The sequence below is a fragment of the Camelus dromedarius genome, chromosome X (assembly GCF_036321535.1).
Source record: "Camelus dromedarius isolate mCamDro1 chromosome X, mCamDro1.pat, whole genome shotgun sequence".
NCBI classification, from domain to species: Eukaryota; Metazoa; Chordata; class Mammalia; order Artiodactyla; family Camelidae; genus Camelus; species Camelus dromedarius.
In genome coordinates this window covers 83,916,962-83,933,970 of record NC_087472.1, presented here as the reverse complement: position 1 = coordinate 83,933,970, position 17,009 = coordinate 83,916,962, and the positions used below count along the sequence as shown (strand labels likewise).

Sequence of the window (17,009 nt, the reverse complement as noted above, 5' to 3'; positions counted from 1 at the left end):
ACGGCCCAGAAAGGATGGCCAGTGGCCCATACCCTTTTTTATAGTTTTGCTGGGATGCAGATCTGAGCTCCTTGGTGTAGCAGTCAAGGTCCTCTGAGTGATGGCCCCCAACCGCTCTCCGCATTTGAGCAAGATCCCTAGGGGATTCGTGTCTGCAGGCCAGTCTGTGCTTTAGGCACCTGTTTCCACAGGGAAGAGTCAGGGGAAGCTTCTGGCAGAGGAAGCCCACGGAGCCAACAGAACAGATCACTTTTAAAAAAGTGCTCCCAAAGCTTCTCGCAGCACAGGTCAAAATTGAAATTTCCCTTTCTTGTTGCCACATTTGCTTTACTAACTTCTTCCACAACAATTTACTAGAATGTAAAAGGTATCCCCCTGCCCCAAGAATTTTAACTCTATTTTTTCCTTTCTTTAATAGGGTCGGCCCTAGGAATGAAAAGCCGATGTTGTAGAAAATGGTCTGACCTTCTCCACCAAAGCTGGACATACATACACACCTAGTTCTGCTCGTAGGTATTCACCCGCAGAGGGTATTAGAGGTACTCACCAAGAGGCATGTACTGGAATGTCCACAGCAAGGCTAATCCCCTCCCAAAGCCCGGCCAGAGCCAGATGGATAAACAAATGGTGCAAAGTTCGCACCACGGAACAGAAACGAACAGACTACACGTGACAAAATGGCTACAGCTTAGCATCTCAGTATGGAGCAAAAGAAGTCAGACCCCAAAGATGACATACTGTGTGATTTCATTTGTGTAAGGTTCAAAGGCAAGCCAAGTTGTTCTCTGTGTAAAGTCAGGATACCTCCCTTGCGGGAAGCAGTGACTGGGAGAGGGCTTGCGACGGGCTTCCGTGGGGGCTGGAGATGTTCTGTGTTCAGACCTGGTCGCTCCTACGTGGGAACTTTCAGCTTGTAAGAATTTATCAAGAGTGCACTTAGGATATGCGCACTTCTCTGAATGTAGGTTATGCTTCAATAAAAAGTTAGAAAAAAAAAAAAGCTAATGTGGCCTAATGGCCTAAATTCTATGAATATGCAATAAACTTGCAGCATAAGAATTTTGTCCTGCAATTTGCCGCTGACTCCAAGTTCGGGAGGTGTCAGGGCAACAGAGCACCCCAGGGTGAGCATTTGACAGGAAGCATTAGCTGCCCCCCAGGAGCCTCAAATACCTGATGGGTTTTCTCCTGCTTAAAATTAAAAACCTGCCCGCAAAGATGCCGAGGAAGGGAGAATGTATCCACAGCCCTCATTTTGCAATGTTATTAACTGTGAGAGTTGAACGCAGTGGGTAGTGGGCAGCCACAACTGCTGGCTGGACATCAGGTGTCCATGCCTGGGGGATGAGGCTGGCGGCTTCTTTATGTTTAAATGCCATACACAGGTGCCCGCACATGTGTACACACAGCCTTACCCACAAGGGTGCAAAGACGTCATTTGCTTGATAAGGGCTGCATACGGACCATAGCACTAAGGCACCGGAAGGTAATAATAATAGCTCACTGTGATTTTACACCTGTCGTGTGCCCGCCACATTTAAGCTTTTTGTACACACGATCTCACTGAGTCCTCATGCCCACCCTGTGAAGGACCATTATTATTCCCATTTTACAGATGAGCCTTGGAGCTTGTCCAAGGCAGAACTGAGATCACACCCAGCGTAGGGTGTGGAGCCAGAGCCAGCTTTGCCTCGAGTCTTCACTGCCTCGGAGGCCGTGCCATCTAAGCCCCCAGATTTACAAATGTGGCCATTGGGTAGGGAAGCCAGATTTAGCAAATAAAAAAAAGCAGGCTGCCCCATTAAAGTTGAATTTCAGACAAATAATGCATATTTTTGTAGAATGAGGACGTCCTGTGTAATATTTGGGGGCATACATATTCATTTGTTTGTCTGAAATTCAGCTTTTACTGGATAGCCTATATTTTATCCAGCACCCCTACCACTGGGGCCTGAGGAAGTGTAGAAATGTTCGAAGTCACATTGGTGCTTTGTCAAAGTCAGGGATCTGGGCCCAGGGCCCAGGATTCCTTATTTGATGCTCTTTCCACTGGCTGGCCCACCCCCCCCCCCCAGCTCTGAACCTCCTCACACTCTGATTATTTACAACCAAACGCACCACTCTCCCCAGGGAATGTGTCTCCCATTCCTTGTACCCTACCAAGCCAGGCTTGCTGTGCTGAGGTCCCCCAGTTCTCCCAGCGGGGGTCACTGCAGCCCCACCCTCAGGCTCAGCCCAGCCCTAGGCTATGGGGAACAAGGACCCCTTCCTCGGGCAAAACCAAGGGCTCCTGAATTCACAGCCTGGGGATTAAGCCTTGCCACAGCGCCCCTGTCCACCTGAAACCTAATTCCAGTAAGTCTGGGTTTTGGGCATCGCTTGCTACATGATGAGCCACCCCTATACTTAGAGGGTTAAAAATGGCGATCATTCTTTTGGTTCATGAATCTGTGCTCTGGGCAGGTCTCAGTGGGGAGGACTCCTCCCTGTACCACATGGCATCATCTGGGGCAGTTCACTGGGGTCCCAGAGGAGTCACCTTCCACACGACTGGTTCACACAGCTGACATGCTAGGACAGACATTTCGCTTGGAGCTCAGCCCAAGCTGAGGACCAGGGTCCATGGTTCCTTTGCATGTAGCCTGGGCTTCCTCACAGCATGGCGGCAGGTCCCGAGGGTAAGCATTCTGAGGGAGAGACCAGTGGAAGCCGAATCACCCTTTTATGGCTCAGCCGCAGGGGTCATATACTGCCACTTCTCTTTCAGTCAAGGCAGCCACAAAGACCCACCCAGGTTCAAGGGGAGCGGACATGGACTTACCTCTTGATCGGGGCATATCAAGGTTCTGGAGCAGCAGGCAGGACTGGAAATATTCATGTGGTTATCCAGGGCTTGTTATTTGGGACCACGCTGGCACCTTCTAACCATGGTCAAAGGGAGATTTTTGGAGACCCTGAGCATTAAAAACGTTTTGCCTCGACTTTCCTAGGTACTGGCTTGGAGCTCAAAAGTTATTTGTTTAAAAAAAATATTAAATTTCAAGGCAGCTACAAAATAATACATTCAATATGATATTGTTCATATTAAAACCCATTCACAAAAATCCTAAGTTTCTGTGTCTGTATATGTGTATGGAAACGCATTTAAAAAAAAAAAAAAGTTAGAGAAAAAGCATCCAAGAAAACAGTGGTCATGTTTGGGAAGGGGACTTGGACTGGGAGCCACTGGGAGTAACAAAAGGGACTCTGGCTTTATCGTACAGCTTGAATAATTTACAATGGAAATGGACTCTGTTAGTTGGGTAATGTAAAATAAAAAGGAAAAAGTGAGAAAGAGAGGGAAAGTGGGAGGGAAGGGAGAAAGAAAGATGCAAAGGTTTTCAGTTGGTGTCAGAATAAAAAGCACAATTCTTAACATGGCCCATGTGGTAGATGGGATTACTGTGCCCAGCTTCTCCCTGTACCTGTGATACACCCACACCATTTGCCATCTGACTGTGCCTCCGAGCAGACCAGATCCAGGATGGTTCCTTGTCTGCTGACTTCGGCTTTATGACTGGCTTTGACCACTGGAGTGTGGACAGAAGCAACAGTGTGCCAGTTCCCAATCTTGGCCTTAAAAGGCCTTGTTTCCAATTGCCCTCTTGAGTTTACCCTCAGCTGTGAGAAAAGCTGGCCCCGGGAAGCTGTTTCTCCTTCAGTCTTGGTCCCAGATTGAGAGAAACGTGGAGCTTTCCTGAGCCCAACCCAAAGCCCAGACCTGTAGAGCCACAGCTGAGCCCCACTGAACTACAGGCAGTTGAAAGGCCTATGAGTAGGAAATAAATGCTTGATGTTGTAAGCCACAGAGATTTGGGGAGCTGTTTGTTAAGCAGCATTAATGCAGCAGAAACCTGACTAGTACACTCTATAAGACCCTGAGTAATCTGGCCCTTGACAATCCTTCCAACACCATCTCCCCTTTTTTTCTTTTTTATTGAAGTATAGTTGATTTACAACGTTAATTTCTGCTGTACAGCAGAGTGATTCAGTTATACATATATATTCTTTTTCATATTCTTTTTTATTATAGGTTATTACAAGCTATTGAATATAGTTCCCTGCACTCTGCAATAGGACCCTATTGTTTATCTATCTTGTATATAGTAGTTTGTATCTGCTAATCCCATTCTGCTTATACTGACCTTTTTGTTCGCCAAATTCTAGCCCCACTGACCTTTTTTAGTGCCTCAAAGGTTTATAGTCTTCTCATGAGATACTCATTCTACCTGGACCATTTTCTACCCTTATTCTAGCTAATTCCTACTCAGACTTCAGGTTTAGAGGATCTCATCTGAACATCCAGCACTTTCCGTTTACATTAGCTTCCACCTTGTTTGGCTTTCTGATAACACCTTATCTATTCTTCATAGTCCTTAACACAGTTTATAATTTGATTTCTGTTTCTTCCCCCACTGTCCTGTGAGTTTCCTGAGGGCAGGGACCATGCTTATTGTGTTCATCAATACATCCCTGCTGGGAACGAGCATAGTGCCCGGACATCATGCTTTATTGAATAAACATGGCTGAGTGTTTCCAGTCACGCTGCAGGAATCAGAGGAGGGCCTCCTTCCCAGTGGGGATGGGCTGACATGAAAGAAGCAGGATTTAATCTGAACCCTAAAGTACAGGATGGATTTAATACGAGCAAAGACATGGCCACGGGAGACTCCCAATGCAGTGAAGGGTGCAGCGAAGGGTGGAGCAGTTGGGCTGGGTCGGGGTTAATACTGAGACACGGAGGTTCAGGGCCCTTCCCTACCCAGCTGTGGAGCTCCACCTTTACCCAGCAGCCAGTGGGGAGCCGTGGATGCGCTTTGAGCAAAGACGAGGAGTGATAAAGAGTCCATAGAAGTCTCTTCTGGAAGATGTCAGCAGGGAGGCCGGTAGACTGGTGTGAGGTGAGGCGGGCATGACGGATGAGAGAAGGAAGATCACTAAGCAAAGACAGTGGCAGCCAGAGGGTCAGCACAGAGTATCTCTCCCATCAAAAGAGCTCAATAAATATTTGTTGACGATAACGACGGGATATGGGTGGGATGGGTCCACGTCTCTGCCCTGAATGACTGGGGCAAATGGTGTGACTACTAAGGGATGCGGGGAAGACAGGAGAACGGGCCAATTTGATGGAAAAGAGAATATCATTTTATATATATCGACTTTGATGGGAGCACAGGTGGTCCAGAGGGAATTTGGGGAACAGCTAGAGAAAATGCCCTAGTTCAGGTTTCCCCAGAAGCCGACTCTAAGGCAAGGAGGTAAGGATTTGTGTGCTGGTGGTTTATGGGGAGATGATCTCTGGAAACACCGAGAGGGGAGTAAGAACATCGGATGGGGAAGGAAGAAACCAATAAAGGGCGAGTTTTCAAGCAAGTTAGCACTACTGGCAACTGAAGCTCAATCCTGCTGGGGACCTCTGGGGGGCAGTATCGAGCACACCCCTCAGAGTTCTCCCGCCCAAGCCAGGGCAGGGAATGGGGTCCTTATGCACCGACTCCTATCAGTCCTTACTTGTGGGCTGTTCTGGGGACCACTTATTCCTTGGCACTTCCGGGTGCTGTGCAGACAGGCAGAGAGAGCTTTGCTGGTCGAAGAAAACCCTCAGGCAAGGAGTTGGGTTCTGACAGTCGGAAGTGGGTAGTCATGCATGGAAATGGTATATTTTTAGTCCCAGACACATCCCTAGATCCTTGCAAGTATCATCACTTTCATCCTCAGAAGATCCTTTTTAAAGATGAGGAAAGAGAGTCCCAGAGTAGTCACTAACAGCTGTAAGTTGAGTCTCATTTCGCCAGAGGGATCAGCCAGAAGACAGGAGACTGGTCCTTGCAGGGCATCGGCAGCACTCAGAAACTTCCAGCCCCAAGAGTCCCCTGTAGTCAGAGGGGATGAAGGCAGACAGAAAGAACTCTTGCGAGAACCACGGTAATGGCCGCCATGTTTAACCTCCTGGGTAATAACGTGTCACCAAAGACAAAATTAGGAAAGACAGTGGAAACCCGACTCTTGTAAGTCGGTGGGACTGAGTGATTGTCATTCTGAGATTCTGAAGGAAATGAAGCATGTAAATGGCACTGAGGTAGACAGAGATGAGAAACTTACTCCTGAGGATGAGTAGAGCGTCACGCTAGTGAGTTCGCTTTGGGTGGCTCATCTCGGGGCTGTCCTACTAGATGCCAAGCTGCACAGCTCATCTCACTCCTGGGAAGACCAGGGAAATATCGAAGGGCCAGGTGCTGCCAAGAGAACGCTGAGCTTTCTCAGCCACACCAAGGACGAAAATAAAGGAAATTAATGTATTGATGCTGTTAGAAGGCAAAGAATTGGTTTTGAAGAATTGGAGCGCATGGCTGGGAAAAGATGGACCAGAAACCCTGGAAAGCTCAGTTAATGCGAAACAAATTATTAATCATTAACAGTAGTTGGAAAACAGGCTTGTGCAGGCAAATGAAAGGGAGCAGGGCTGGGAAGTCTGTAGAGAGGGAGACACTCCATCGTCTTTAAGTATGTGAGAGGTGACTGGTTCTTCTCTTGTAATTTGGTGACGATCACTGAGGCAGTGGAGCGGGGGAGGGCTGGGTGAAGAGGGAAAGGTGATTCTATCAAAATACCTGAGGAGCTTTTTCAAAATACAGGTGACTCGTGCTACCTGGAACTTTGGCAGATCTCTCAGGATGTCTATCTCATGCTTGCTCTGGTATCTGATATCTTTCGTCCTGTAGTCTCGTCAAAACTGCCATTTTCATGTCCTGAGAGTGGGCCTCACCAAACCCCCTCCTGCTGGCTTCCACAAAAAAAACAAAGGGCTTCCAGAAAGTTCTTTCTCCCCCATGGCCCCTCTGACCAACACCCAGGCGAGACTGTGGAGGCCCCAGAACAAGACCAGGTTGGCCTCACGCATCGTTGTCCCTCCCGGCCCTCGTACACAGTCAGACACTAGATCGTTGAATGGATGACGCACATCCCCAACCTAACCAGGATGACCACTTCCAGAAATTTCCTCAAAAGCAGGGAGATGACCAAAGGCACCATGGCCTTTCGTCAGGTGGAAAGGGTCAAAGGTGAAATGCCCAGGAGACTTGGCCTCTTAAAGGAAACGTCAGTCCTTTCAGTCACAAGAGGCAGAGGCGGCAGCGAACTGGGGCCGGCTGTGCTGTGACGGGGCTCCCGGGGGTGCCATGGCAGCCCCAGCTCCGGGGGCTGATGTGGCAGCTGTGGCTTTCGTAGCTGTCACGGCTGTCGTACGATCTCAGCTCCCTCAGGAAGGGGCTGCTGAGGAAGATCCCAGGCAGGCTGCCCTTGTCTTGGGCCCCGGGTGATTTATGACCACATCTACACACACACACTCGCTCATCCTGTCCACAGACTGAATCCAGGCTGAGGCCCATAAAATAGGCAACAGCTATTGGCAAATTCATTAATTAGGATTCTGTTTGTACTTTTATTGTGAAGGAAAATCATTTGTCAGCTTAAAGTCAGACCCAGTGCCTGATGAGAACTGTTATTCTAAGACGGTATTGACTGACCACTCTATGTGGCATTCCCTCGCTCTCCCATCTCCGCTGTCCCAGCCCATCCTCATCCTGGGCCGAGGAAGCCTCCTGCCCCTCTGGGTGGGCCTACCCCCTTCTTCCCTGCCAACTGAACCCCGATTTTGTCCAGGGAAAGGGCATTCAATAGGCGTCAAGGGCGACTGGCCCCCTCCCAGCCCCAGAGGGTGAAACTTGATAAGCTAAAGCCAGTCGTGGCGACTCCATTTCCTGTGCCAGCGACACAGTCCTGACCGACGGGTGTGAGAGCAAGTCTGCGAGGCTTCTTTTACAAGGGCTCAAAGAAGGAACATTCTCTTGTCAAGCCCTTGACTTGTGTTAGAATGTGACACCTGGAACCAAGAAGTCCTCTTGGGAACACGAGGAGGCAAGACAGAGGACCAACAACAGCGTGTTGAGGACGGCGGAGCAAAAAGGCAGAAGGGACCTGGTCTTCAAAGCCATCCACAAGCAGTGAATTAACCAACCCACGGATTGCCCTGCCTCCGGGCTTCCGGGTCACAGGAGGTGATAATCGCCCTATTGTCTATGCCACTTTGAGTGAGCTTTTTGTTATTAGAACTGAAAGCATTGACTATAGCTGCCAACATCCTGCTACCTTATATTATAACCAGCTAAAACAAAAATGACTTCCAGAATGATGCCCATTCCAAGAGCAGGTAACGGCCCTGCTCCGGACAGTGTATGTGACTGTCCAACTTCAGACACACCCTAGACTCCAGTCTCCTTGCCTTTGTTGGGAAAGAGCCAAAAGCCTCCCACTTTCTCAACAGCATCTTGCTATCACTGATGGAAACCACCCTCCTCACCAAAAAAATCAAGACACTTTAGAGTTTGCAAAGACAATACACACACACACTTACACACATAATCATCTCATATGCGGATATCTTTCCTATGGATTGACTTGTGTCCGCCCTCAAAAAATTCATATACTGAAGCCCTAATAGTCATAATGAGACTGCATTAAGAAATAGAGTTGCTGTAAATGTAATGAATTAAGGTGAGGTCATCCTGGAGTAGGGCGGGCCCTAATCCAATAGGACCCAGTGAAAAGGGGAAGTGTGGACACAGACATGTACACAGGCAAATGCCGCGTGCAGACTGGAGTTATGCTGCACAAGCCAAGGGACTACCAGAAGCTGAGAGAGACCTGAAACAGAGCCTTCCCTAGCGCCTTCAGAGGGAGCGTGGCCCTGCTGACACCTTGATCTCAGACTTCTAGCCTCCAGATCTGTGAGACCATACATTTCTGGTGTTTTAAGCCCCGCAGTTTGTTGTAATTTGTTATAGCAGCCTTAAGAAATTAATCCAGTCTCTTAGATGAGTGTCAGGGCTGCTGGGATGGGCAGAGGTAGAGTTCACCTATGGGGGCCAATAAAGCCAAGGCCATACCTTTCGGAAGGAGCCCAGGTCTTCCCTAAATTGTTAAGTGCCTCCTAGGGCCCTCAGACACCGAGCCAGCTGGGCAGGCCAGCTGGGCAGCCGTCCAGAACACCAGTCTGTTAGAGGGTCCAAAATATCGCTGGAATAAATAGAAATACCTAGGGCCGCTGACGCACATTTCCACAAGCTCCCACCAAAGTAAACAGCAGCCTTCTATGGAAATTTAAAAAAACACCCCTGACTGGGGCTGACCCCCTCTTTGGGTATTTCTTGTCATATGTGTATAGAGTTGCGATCACTGAAATTCTGCAACCAAATAAAGCATGGCAGAACTTTCCTACTTATCGCAAACAATACTTCATTTTATCATATAATTTGTAAACCCTTCAATATGCTTCTGCCACCAAATTGTCTGACTTGAGAAACTGCCAAAGGAAACTGATGTGAGTTAAAGAACTACAAAAAGCGTAAGAGATGTTTGCCATATTTTAGCCCATTAATTTTTTCTACAGCCAGGGGAGGTAAATTAGAGAGTAAATCTGTCTGCATAAAACGTTTTAATTAATAAGTTTGGCAGAGTATGCTTCTAAGCCCACAGCATCCTTGGTCCCCTTTCTCCGTGTGAAGAGAATCAGCTCTTGTGGCTGGGCACGTGGCCACCCCGAATAAAGACTCTAATTCCCAGATCTCAGAGCTAGGAGTGACCACGTAGATGAGTTCTGGCCAATGAGATACATTCAGAAATATCATGTGACAGTTCTGGGAAGCCTCTGCTGTTTCTTCTTCATCCTTTAGGATCAGAATGCAGCTGTAAGAGTCATCTTGGACCACGAGGTGACCTGGGCATGGGAGGCCACGCATGGCAGAACAGCAAGATAAAGAAGTGTGGGTTCCTAAAGACTCCATAGAACAGAGCTTCCCCGTCTGGTGTAGACCACTAGTGAGAGGGGAATCTGTTTTTTCCCAATATGAAGGGGCACCAAATTATTCCCCCGTGCGGAGTGCTGTTGAATCTTGACGCGGCCTTGACCAGAGAAAGCATGCTCTCTCTCTTGGATTAGCCTCCATGAAGGGACTGCTGGGTGGTAGGTGGCATGATGGTGACCCTGTGAAGAAAGAGACCAGGCGTTGGAAAGGGCAAGATCCCAAGTCCTGTGTGAATGGGAAGAAAGCTGGGAGCCGCAGTCGTGGTTTTCCAGCATGGCTACAAATCCTTTGACCTTCCTCCCCTCAAGAGGTAGAATCCAATCTCTTCCCCTTGGATGTGGGCCAGCCTTAGTGATGGCTTCTAACAGAATCTGGTGGAAGTGACACTGGGTGATTTCCAAGGCTGGGTTGTAAGAGGTGTAATGGCGCCCACATGGCTCTCTCTCTTGGAGCACTGGCCCAGGGAACCCAGCTGCCACGCTGTGAGGAAGCCAAGAGCCTCTTGGAGAGGCCACACATAGGTGTTCGATCTACAATCTAACTGATGTTTCAGCCTGCGACCCGCATTAACACCAGACTTATGAGTGAGAGAGCCTTCAGACACTCCACCCCCAGCTTCGAGCCACCCCAGCTGACACCAAGTGGAGCAGAGATGAGCTGTCCCTCCTGAGCCCTGCCCAAATTGTGTATTCATGAGTAAAATTAATGTCATTATTTCAAGCCACTAAGTTTGGGGATGCTTTGTTATATAGCAAGAGATCATTGCAACAGTCACCTGCTCTGCCCCACAAGCATGCATGCCAGCATATGTGAGTCCCCTGCAACCATACAGGCTTCTGGAAAGTTCCAATTTCATTGCAGTGGGCTCCTGAGAAAAAAGCAGGAGTCCTGGGCCACACCTGGGATAGAGGGCTAAAGGGACCACAGTCTGGTGATGTCAAGTGTCCAAAATGAGAGCGATCAGGATGGAGGGAGCCAGCAGCCCCTCCCCGCCCGGCAGCTCTAATCTGAGAGTGTGTGTAGGCTTGTGTGTGCACACAAGTGCACTTACACCCACACCCACAGAGACAAGGGAGAAGATGAACCCCAGTCTGGAGTCCCACCCCCACGGCCCACATGCAGCACTCCTCAGCCCTCATCTTGCCACCTGAAGCTTCTCCTTCTAGAGCCACCTGAGAGGGCCTGGGTGTCACTTCCCTAAGGTCAGCGGCATTACCCAGGTAGACACGACATTTCTGGGAGGATTTCTCAAAATGAATCCCTGAGCCACATTGAATGAAACTCTCAGCATTAAGAGAGGGATGAGACGGTGCCTGAGAGACCTCCCTGGTGGGAGACTCTCTACAACTCTCTGCTAAGAGTTAAAGGCCCCTCCCCACTATGGCTGGAATTGTGTCCCTCCCCCCACCATCCCAAATTCATATGTGGAAGCCCTGAACCCTCATGTGATCATATTTGGAAATTGGGCCTTCAGGGAGGTAAGTGAGGTCAAATGAGGTCATGAGGGTGGGGCCCTGATCCAACAGGATAAGCATACGGAGAGGAAGAGACACCAGAGAGCTTACTTAATCTTTCCACGTATGCACAAAAGAAAGGCCATGTGAAAACACAGCAAGAAGGTGACTGTCTACAGGCTAAGGAGTGAGACCTCAGGAGAAGCCAATTCTAGTTGATCTGGGACATCCAGCCTCCAGAACTGTGACAAAATAAATGTCTGTTGGTTAAGCCATCCAGCCTGTGGCATTTGGTTATAGCGGCCCAGGCAGACTAAGACATTTCCTGAGAGAAACAAAGAGGGAAGAACTGTGAGACTACAAGGCCCTTGTAGCTTGGCTGTTGGTGGCACAGGGAAGGGGTTTCTCCTGATACATCCTCGGCGGCACAGTCCGATGCAGGGGTCCCCGGCCGGCAGCATGACTGGAGGGACGTTTGCTGGGAAAGCCCCATCCTTACATCTTTCCCCTGAAATTACCCCTGATCTTAAGCATTCTGTCTCCACACAGTCCTGTGGTCAGACGTGAACTCTCCCAGAGGAACGCCACGCCCTCCCTGTGCACATGTTTGTCTGCTGGGCAGCAGGAGCTAGGGGCGGCTGGGCGATCCCTCTGGCCAGGACTCTGGGGAGACCTCTGAAAACAACTGCCTGACTTCCCCTGCATCTTTCCCCGAAGCCAGTAGCCTGGCAGTCTCTCCTCAGCTCAGAATGAGCCCACCCACCTCTCTTCCAGCAGCCCTGCTGGCCTGGCAATTCCTGCTGCTCTGCAGCTGCCAACATCTGTCAGCCTTCCCTCCAGGCTGCCTTTGTGCTTTGAATGTAAGTGTATTTATGACCGATTACCCACCCTCCCCCCAACCCCACCCCATTCCTTTACAGGGGGAAAGGAAGGCTGAATCTGTACTGCGGGGCTGAAAGATCCCTTCACCTCCCCACCCCATCTCATCCAGCCTTCTGGTTGTTTCCTCTAGCTCCCCCTTAAGGGCCCCATGCAGGGACCCCTACGCCACCAGGCTGCCATCTGCCCTACTTGCACACCAGCCCAGCAGAGCTGCACTGCGACCAACACAGACGAGCTGGCAGAGCTCCAAGACTTCCGGGTTAGGACCCCGGCTTGCAACGTGTTACTAAGCAATCCTTCGTTAGGCGTTCATTCAGCAGATTCTCAATCAATATTCGTCTCACAGGCATGGGCCCAGCCCGGTGCTAGGTGCAAACGGAGCAAGGTATGCGGGGTCCCTGCTTTCTTCTTCGGGGGGAGAGAGACAGGCGGCAAACAAATGAGCAAGTGGCAGATGGCGGTTAATCATACTCTAAGAACCAAAACCAGGTGCTGTGGTGGAGCGACTGGGGAGCTCCTTTAGGTGGGTGGCCAGGTAAGGACTCCTCCTTCAGGGGATCTGTAAACTGAGATCCGAAAGACGTGAAGAAGCCAGCCACGTAATCACTGGATGGAAGGGCATTCCAGGAAGAGGGAACAGCCAGTACGAAAGCCCTGAGGTGGATACGAGCTTGATGTGTTCTAGGATGAACGGGAAGGCCAGTGTGCCAGCAATTCCCAGAAAGGCAATAGGAGATGACAGCACAGATCTCAACAGGGGCCAAGACGCAGGGTTGCGGACACCAAGGTAAGGAGCTGGGCTTTCAACTGAGGTTAGAGAGGGGAGGTGACCTAACCAGATTTCTAGTTTTTAGAAGATTGCTCTGCCCATGAGATACCTATTAATTATAAAGGGGGCATCGTAACAAAAATCTGGCAGACAGCACCTTCACCAAGTGATCAAAGTGAACATCACCAGTAAGGGATTAAATGGACATCACATGCCTCCCGATATGCCACACTGAGCAGGACACACGTCACCTCGGTGGGGTTTCTGCCAAACATGCAGAACCTGAATCTAGTCAGGAAAACATCAGACGAAACCAACTAAGGGACGGTCTACAAAGTCACCAGCCTGTGCTCTTCAGAAGCATTCATGAAACAAAAAACAAAGACAGACTAAGGGACCATGCCAGATTAAAGGAGATTAAAGAGACGTGACAACGGAATACAATATGTGATTCTAGATCGGCTCCTGGGCCAGAAAAAAAAAATTTATTTCCTTTGCTATAAAGAACATGAGTGGGACAACTAACGAGATTTGAATAAGATCTGTCAATCAAGAAATAGCATTGTATCAGTGCTCATCTCCTGATTTTGATACATTAGATTGTGATCATTTTAAGAGAATGTCCTTGTTTTGTTTTTGCTGTATGTTTTAGGAAATACACTCTGAAATACTTAGGGACAAAGGAGCACCACATCTGCAAATTAATCTCAAAAGTTTCAGGGGGGAAAAAAGTGTGTGTGGAGAGAAAAAGAGCTTGAAAATTGGTAAAATGTTAATATTTGGGGAAGGAGGGACTGGCTGCAGCCGCAGCGGCCACATCGCTTGCAACCCAGAGCATCCTTCACTGTCTGACAGCCCGTTGGCCGGCCTCAGCCCCTCAGGAAATAAGGCTCTCTGGGCCTCAGCAGACCTTGACAAAGATCCTTTTGACCCAAGCTAGGGCAGGTTCTGGAAGAATCAAGGATCAGGCTTCCTCAGGGGCCCACCCCTTGGGGCCTGGTGCGGGAGTAGGGGTGGGGCAGGGAGCCAACGAGGCCCATCTAAACCAGCAGGGGGTCCTCGGCACATCAGGCACCGCATTCATTAAAAAGGGGCTAGCCGCAGGGCTCATCCGACAGGGCGCCTCCAGACACCGAGTTCCCCCGCAGGTGGACCGGTAAGTCTCAGCCCCGAGCACTCGGGCTGCCCGGTGGTCTGATGATTCTGAGCAAATGTGCTGTTGCCTGCCGCCCTCCTTTATCGCGCACAGAAGCAGACAGCGCTGTCGGGAAGGACAAGGGAGGCTTACACATCCCACATTTGCTGCTCGTTCCCGTTTAGCAGTTCACAATTTGACACCTGCAGCCCGCTTTGCTGGATTAGAGGCATTTGCGGCCTGCAGGAAAAGGAAGCTCAAATGTAGACGTGGTGATAGATTGTTATCAGCAGGTCCCTAGGAGAGCCTGGTCCTTTATCCTTGCAAAGCCTTTCACGGACACGGCCGAGGCGTGGTGACTCAGAATCGGGAGCAGCCGGGCCATGGGTCTGGGTGGCAAGGTCGGCCTGTGTGTCAGGCCCCGCCCCTGGCACCCGGCCAGCTGGAAGGCTGGGAGGCTGGAGGTTTGCAGGCTCATAAAAAGAAAACGTCTGCTCCTCCACCAGACAAGAATGCGCCGGGTTCAGCAGGGAAAGGAGGGCCCTGCTGGTGCCGCGACTTTCACGCCCAAGGCAGTGTCATCCTTCAGATCAGGAGGCTGGCGAAGATCTGCTGGTTCTTCAGGGCAGATGTCACAGCACAGACAGGGGAGGACTACGCCACTGGTCTCCTTGCAGGGATCCCAGTAGCAGGTGAGGAAACTGGGGCACCAGGATATGCAATGACTTAGCCTGAGACCACCACTAATAACTGCTTCCCCACCCCTGCTTCCCAACGTTAGCAAGACCTCTGGGAAACTCAGGGACATAGAGCAATGATGACCTTCACTTTCCAAGTTAGCCTGCCCCTGAGGCTTCAGCGCTCACAAGTTTTGCCCGGGCTGGGGCAAGCTTATGATGATTTTTCTCTTTTTCAGAATCTCTCCCTCTGACTTGAAATGGCATTGCATCAAGCAGGGTGTCTCAAAACTATCTATAAATGTAGGACCCGTCTTGTTTGCGTTTGTTTGCTTGTTAATTAATTTCAATCCGTCACGGATGGATACTTTTGTAAAGTACAATAAAAATGATTTGCTGGGGAAAATGAAATGAAAAAAGAAATACAAGCCCCAGCTTTTATCATTAGATTCAACAGACTACAACACACTCTGTCAAGCTGCTAGCAAAGTTTCCAAACTCTCGCCCCCAGTTTCTGTACTGAGCTCACAGTGGACAGGTGCCAGTTTGTGGACTGGCACTAGCCCATGGAGTGCACTTTGAGTGTCGGCGGTGAAGAGTCAAGGTCAAAGCGTGTGGGTTCTAAAGTCACCTCTGTCGTTAACTGGCTGCATGGCTTCCCCTTCTGAGCCACCACCTTCACTCGCACACAGACAGACCCACAAATCAACTCACATTACGTACAGTCAGAGGAGCGAAGAAAGATGCTGGTTCTTCTCTTTGTCCACAGCCGAACCATTCCTTCTCAGCATCACCGGACAGAGTGCAGTAACGAGATTTCGGCTGTATCCAGGAGAAAGAATGCAATGTGTCCTCTTAGGCAAATTCCCGGGCTCTTTCAGATTTCCACCTCGCTGCCCCTCTCTTCTGCGGGATGGCGTTTGGGTACATGGGGGTGGAGAATGGAACTCATGCCTATGCTTCTCACGGAAATACCCTGGGGAGATTGTTAAAATGCAGGTGCTGGGTCAGCAGGTCTGGGGTGGGGCCAGAGGCTCTGTGTTCCTACCAAGCTCCCAGGTGGCCTGAGGCTGCTGCTCCCGAGACCACACTCTGAATAGCTTGTGAAGGGCTTAGAGCTCTCATGAGGGAGAAGCATCAGGTCCTAGGAGGCTCCCTCCCACTGAAGTCTGAACCTGGAGAACCCCAGGTCCAACTCTCTGGGTGAAGTCCCAGCCCCATTGCCCCAGCCAGCTCTGCCTCCCCTCAGCGCTCATTGGTGCCATGGAACCTTGAAGACTCTGTGATGACCCCCATCTGGACCCTGGTCTAGGCCCACTGGCCCTCCACACAGCTACCTGCCACTGGGGGATCCGCCGACTACCATTGCCGGCCCCCAGGAACCAAGGGCAGCTCCGCCCACTGCTCCATGCCACTCTCCGAGTTTTCATCCAGAGTCCACCAGATGAGTGTGGGGTGCAGCCTCCAAACTCTCCTCCCAGAGCCCCCAATCCAACCAGGGGCAAACATGCCCCTTCACTTCTCAAATGTACCTCTCTCCGGCCAGATCCCAGAGTGGGTGACCAGAGCTCCCCTGGATTGCTACTGCCACCTCCAGCCCCCATCCTGCCACCGTCCTCCCAAAGTAGAGGGAATAGCCTCTGTCCATTCCTCTTGCTGTCTGGTTGACGCTTCCCTTTCAACACAAAGTCGAAACTAAAGGAACGTTCTCTCGGACAATGCCTGACTTCCACCTCATTTCTTCCCTGTGGATTCAGACATAGTCTAATTTGACCAAAGCCGAACAATAGCTTCCTGGGTGAGCTGTTGTTGCCATCCCCTGATGCTCTGGAAACTGGAGACCCACTGAAAATCCACATGAAGATACTGCCCCCAAATGATCCCAGCTTCATAGGAAATAGCGGCATCCCTCTCACAAGACCCAAGACTACAAAAAGGCCATTCTCTCGGCAACTTGGAACCAGAGCACACTTCCTAGGGAGGCCTGCAGCTGGGGCGTCAGATGCCCCCACCACCCCACAGGGAATGAGTGAGCACCTCCTGGGAGCCAGGCATCTGCGGGGGACTGGGCTGTCAAGGTCGTGCTTTCACAGCACTCACAAGCTTAGGATGATGACAGACAGCATCACCTCCTGTGGTGGGCGCATTGACACTCCTCCCTGGTCCCCCTTTGAGGGTCTGCTCCGACCC

The 17,009-nt window shown here is 50.3% G+C and overlaps 2 long non-coding RNA genes across 2 annotated transcripts; one reads left to right on the top strand and one right to left on the bottom strand.

The window, feature by feature from the left end:
* Nucleotides 1–9,513: 9,513 nt before the first annotated feature.
* Nucleotides 9,514–15,795, bottom strand: LOC135320278 (uncharacterized). The gene is made up of 2 exons (XR_010379529.1): nt 15,543–15,795; nt 9,514–10,081 (listed from the first exon to the last, which is right to left on the bottom strand). It is a non-coding gene; the product is annotated as an uncharacterized LOC135320278 (long non-coding RNA).
* On the top strand, nt 14,485–15,139 carry LOC116150748 (uncharacterized). The gene is made up of 2 exons (XR_004134491.2): nt 14,485–14,834; nt 15,059–15,139. It is a non-coding gene; the product is annotated as an uncharacterized LOC116150748 (long non-coding RNA).
* Nucleotides 15,796–17,009: the final 1,214 nt, after the last annotated feature.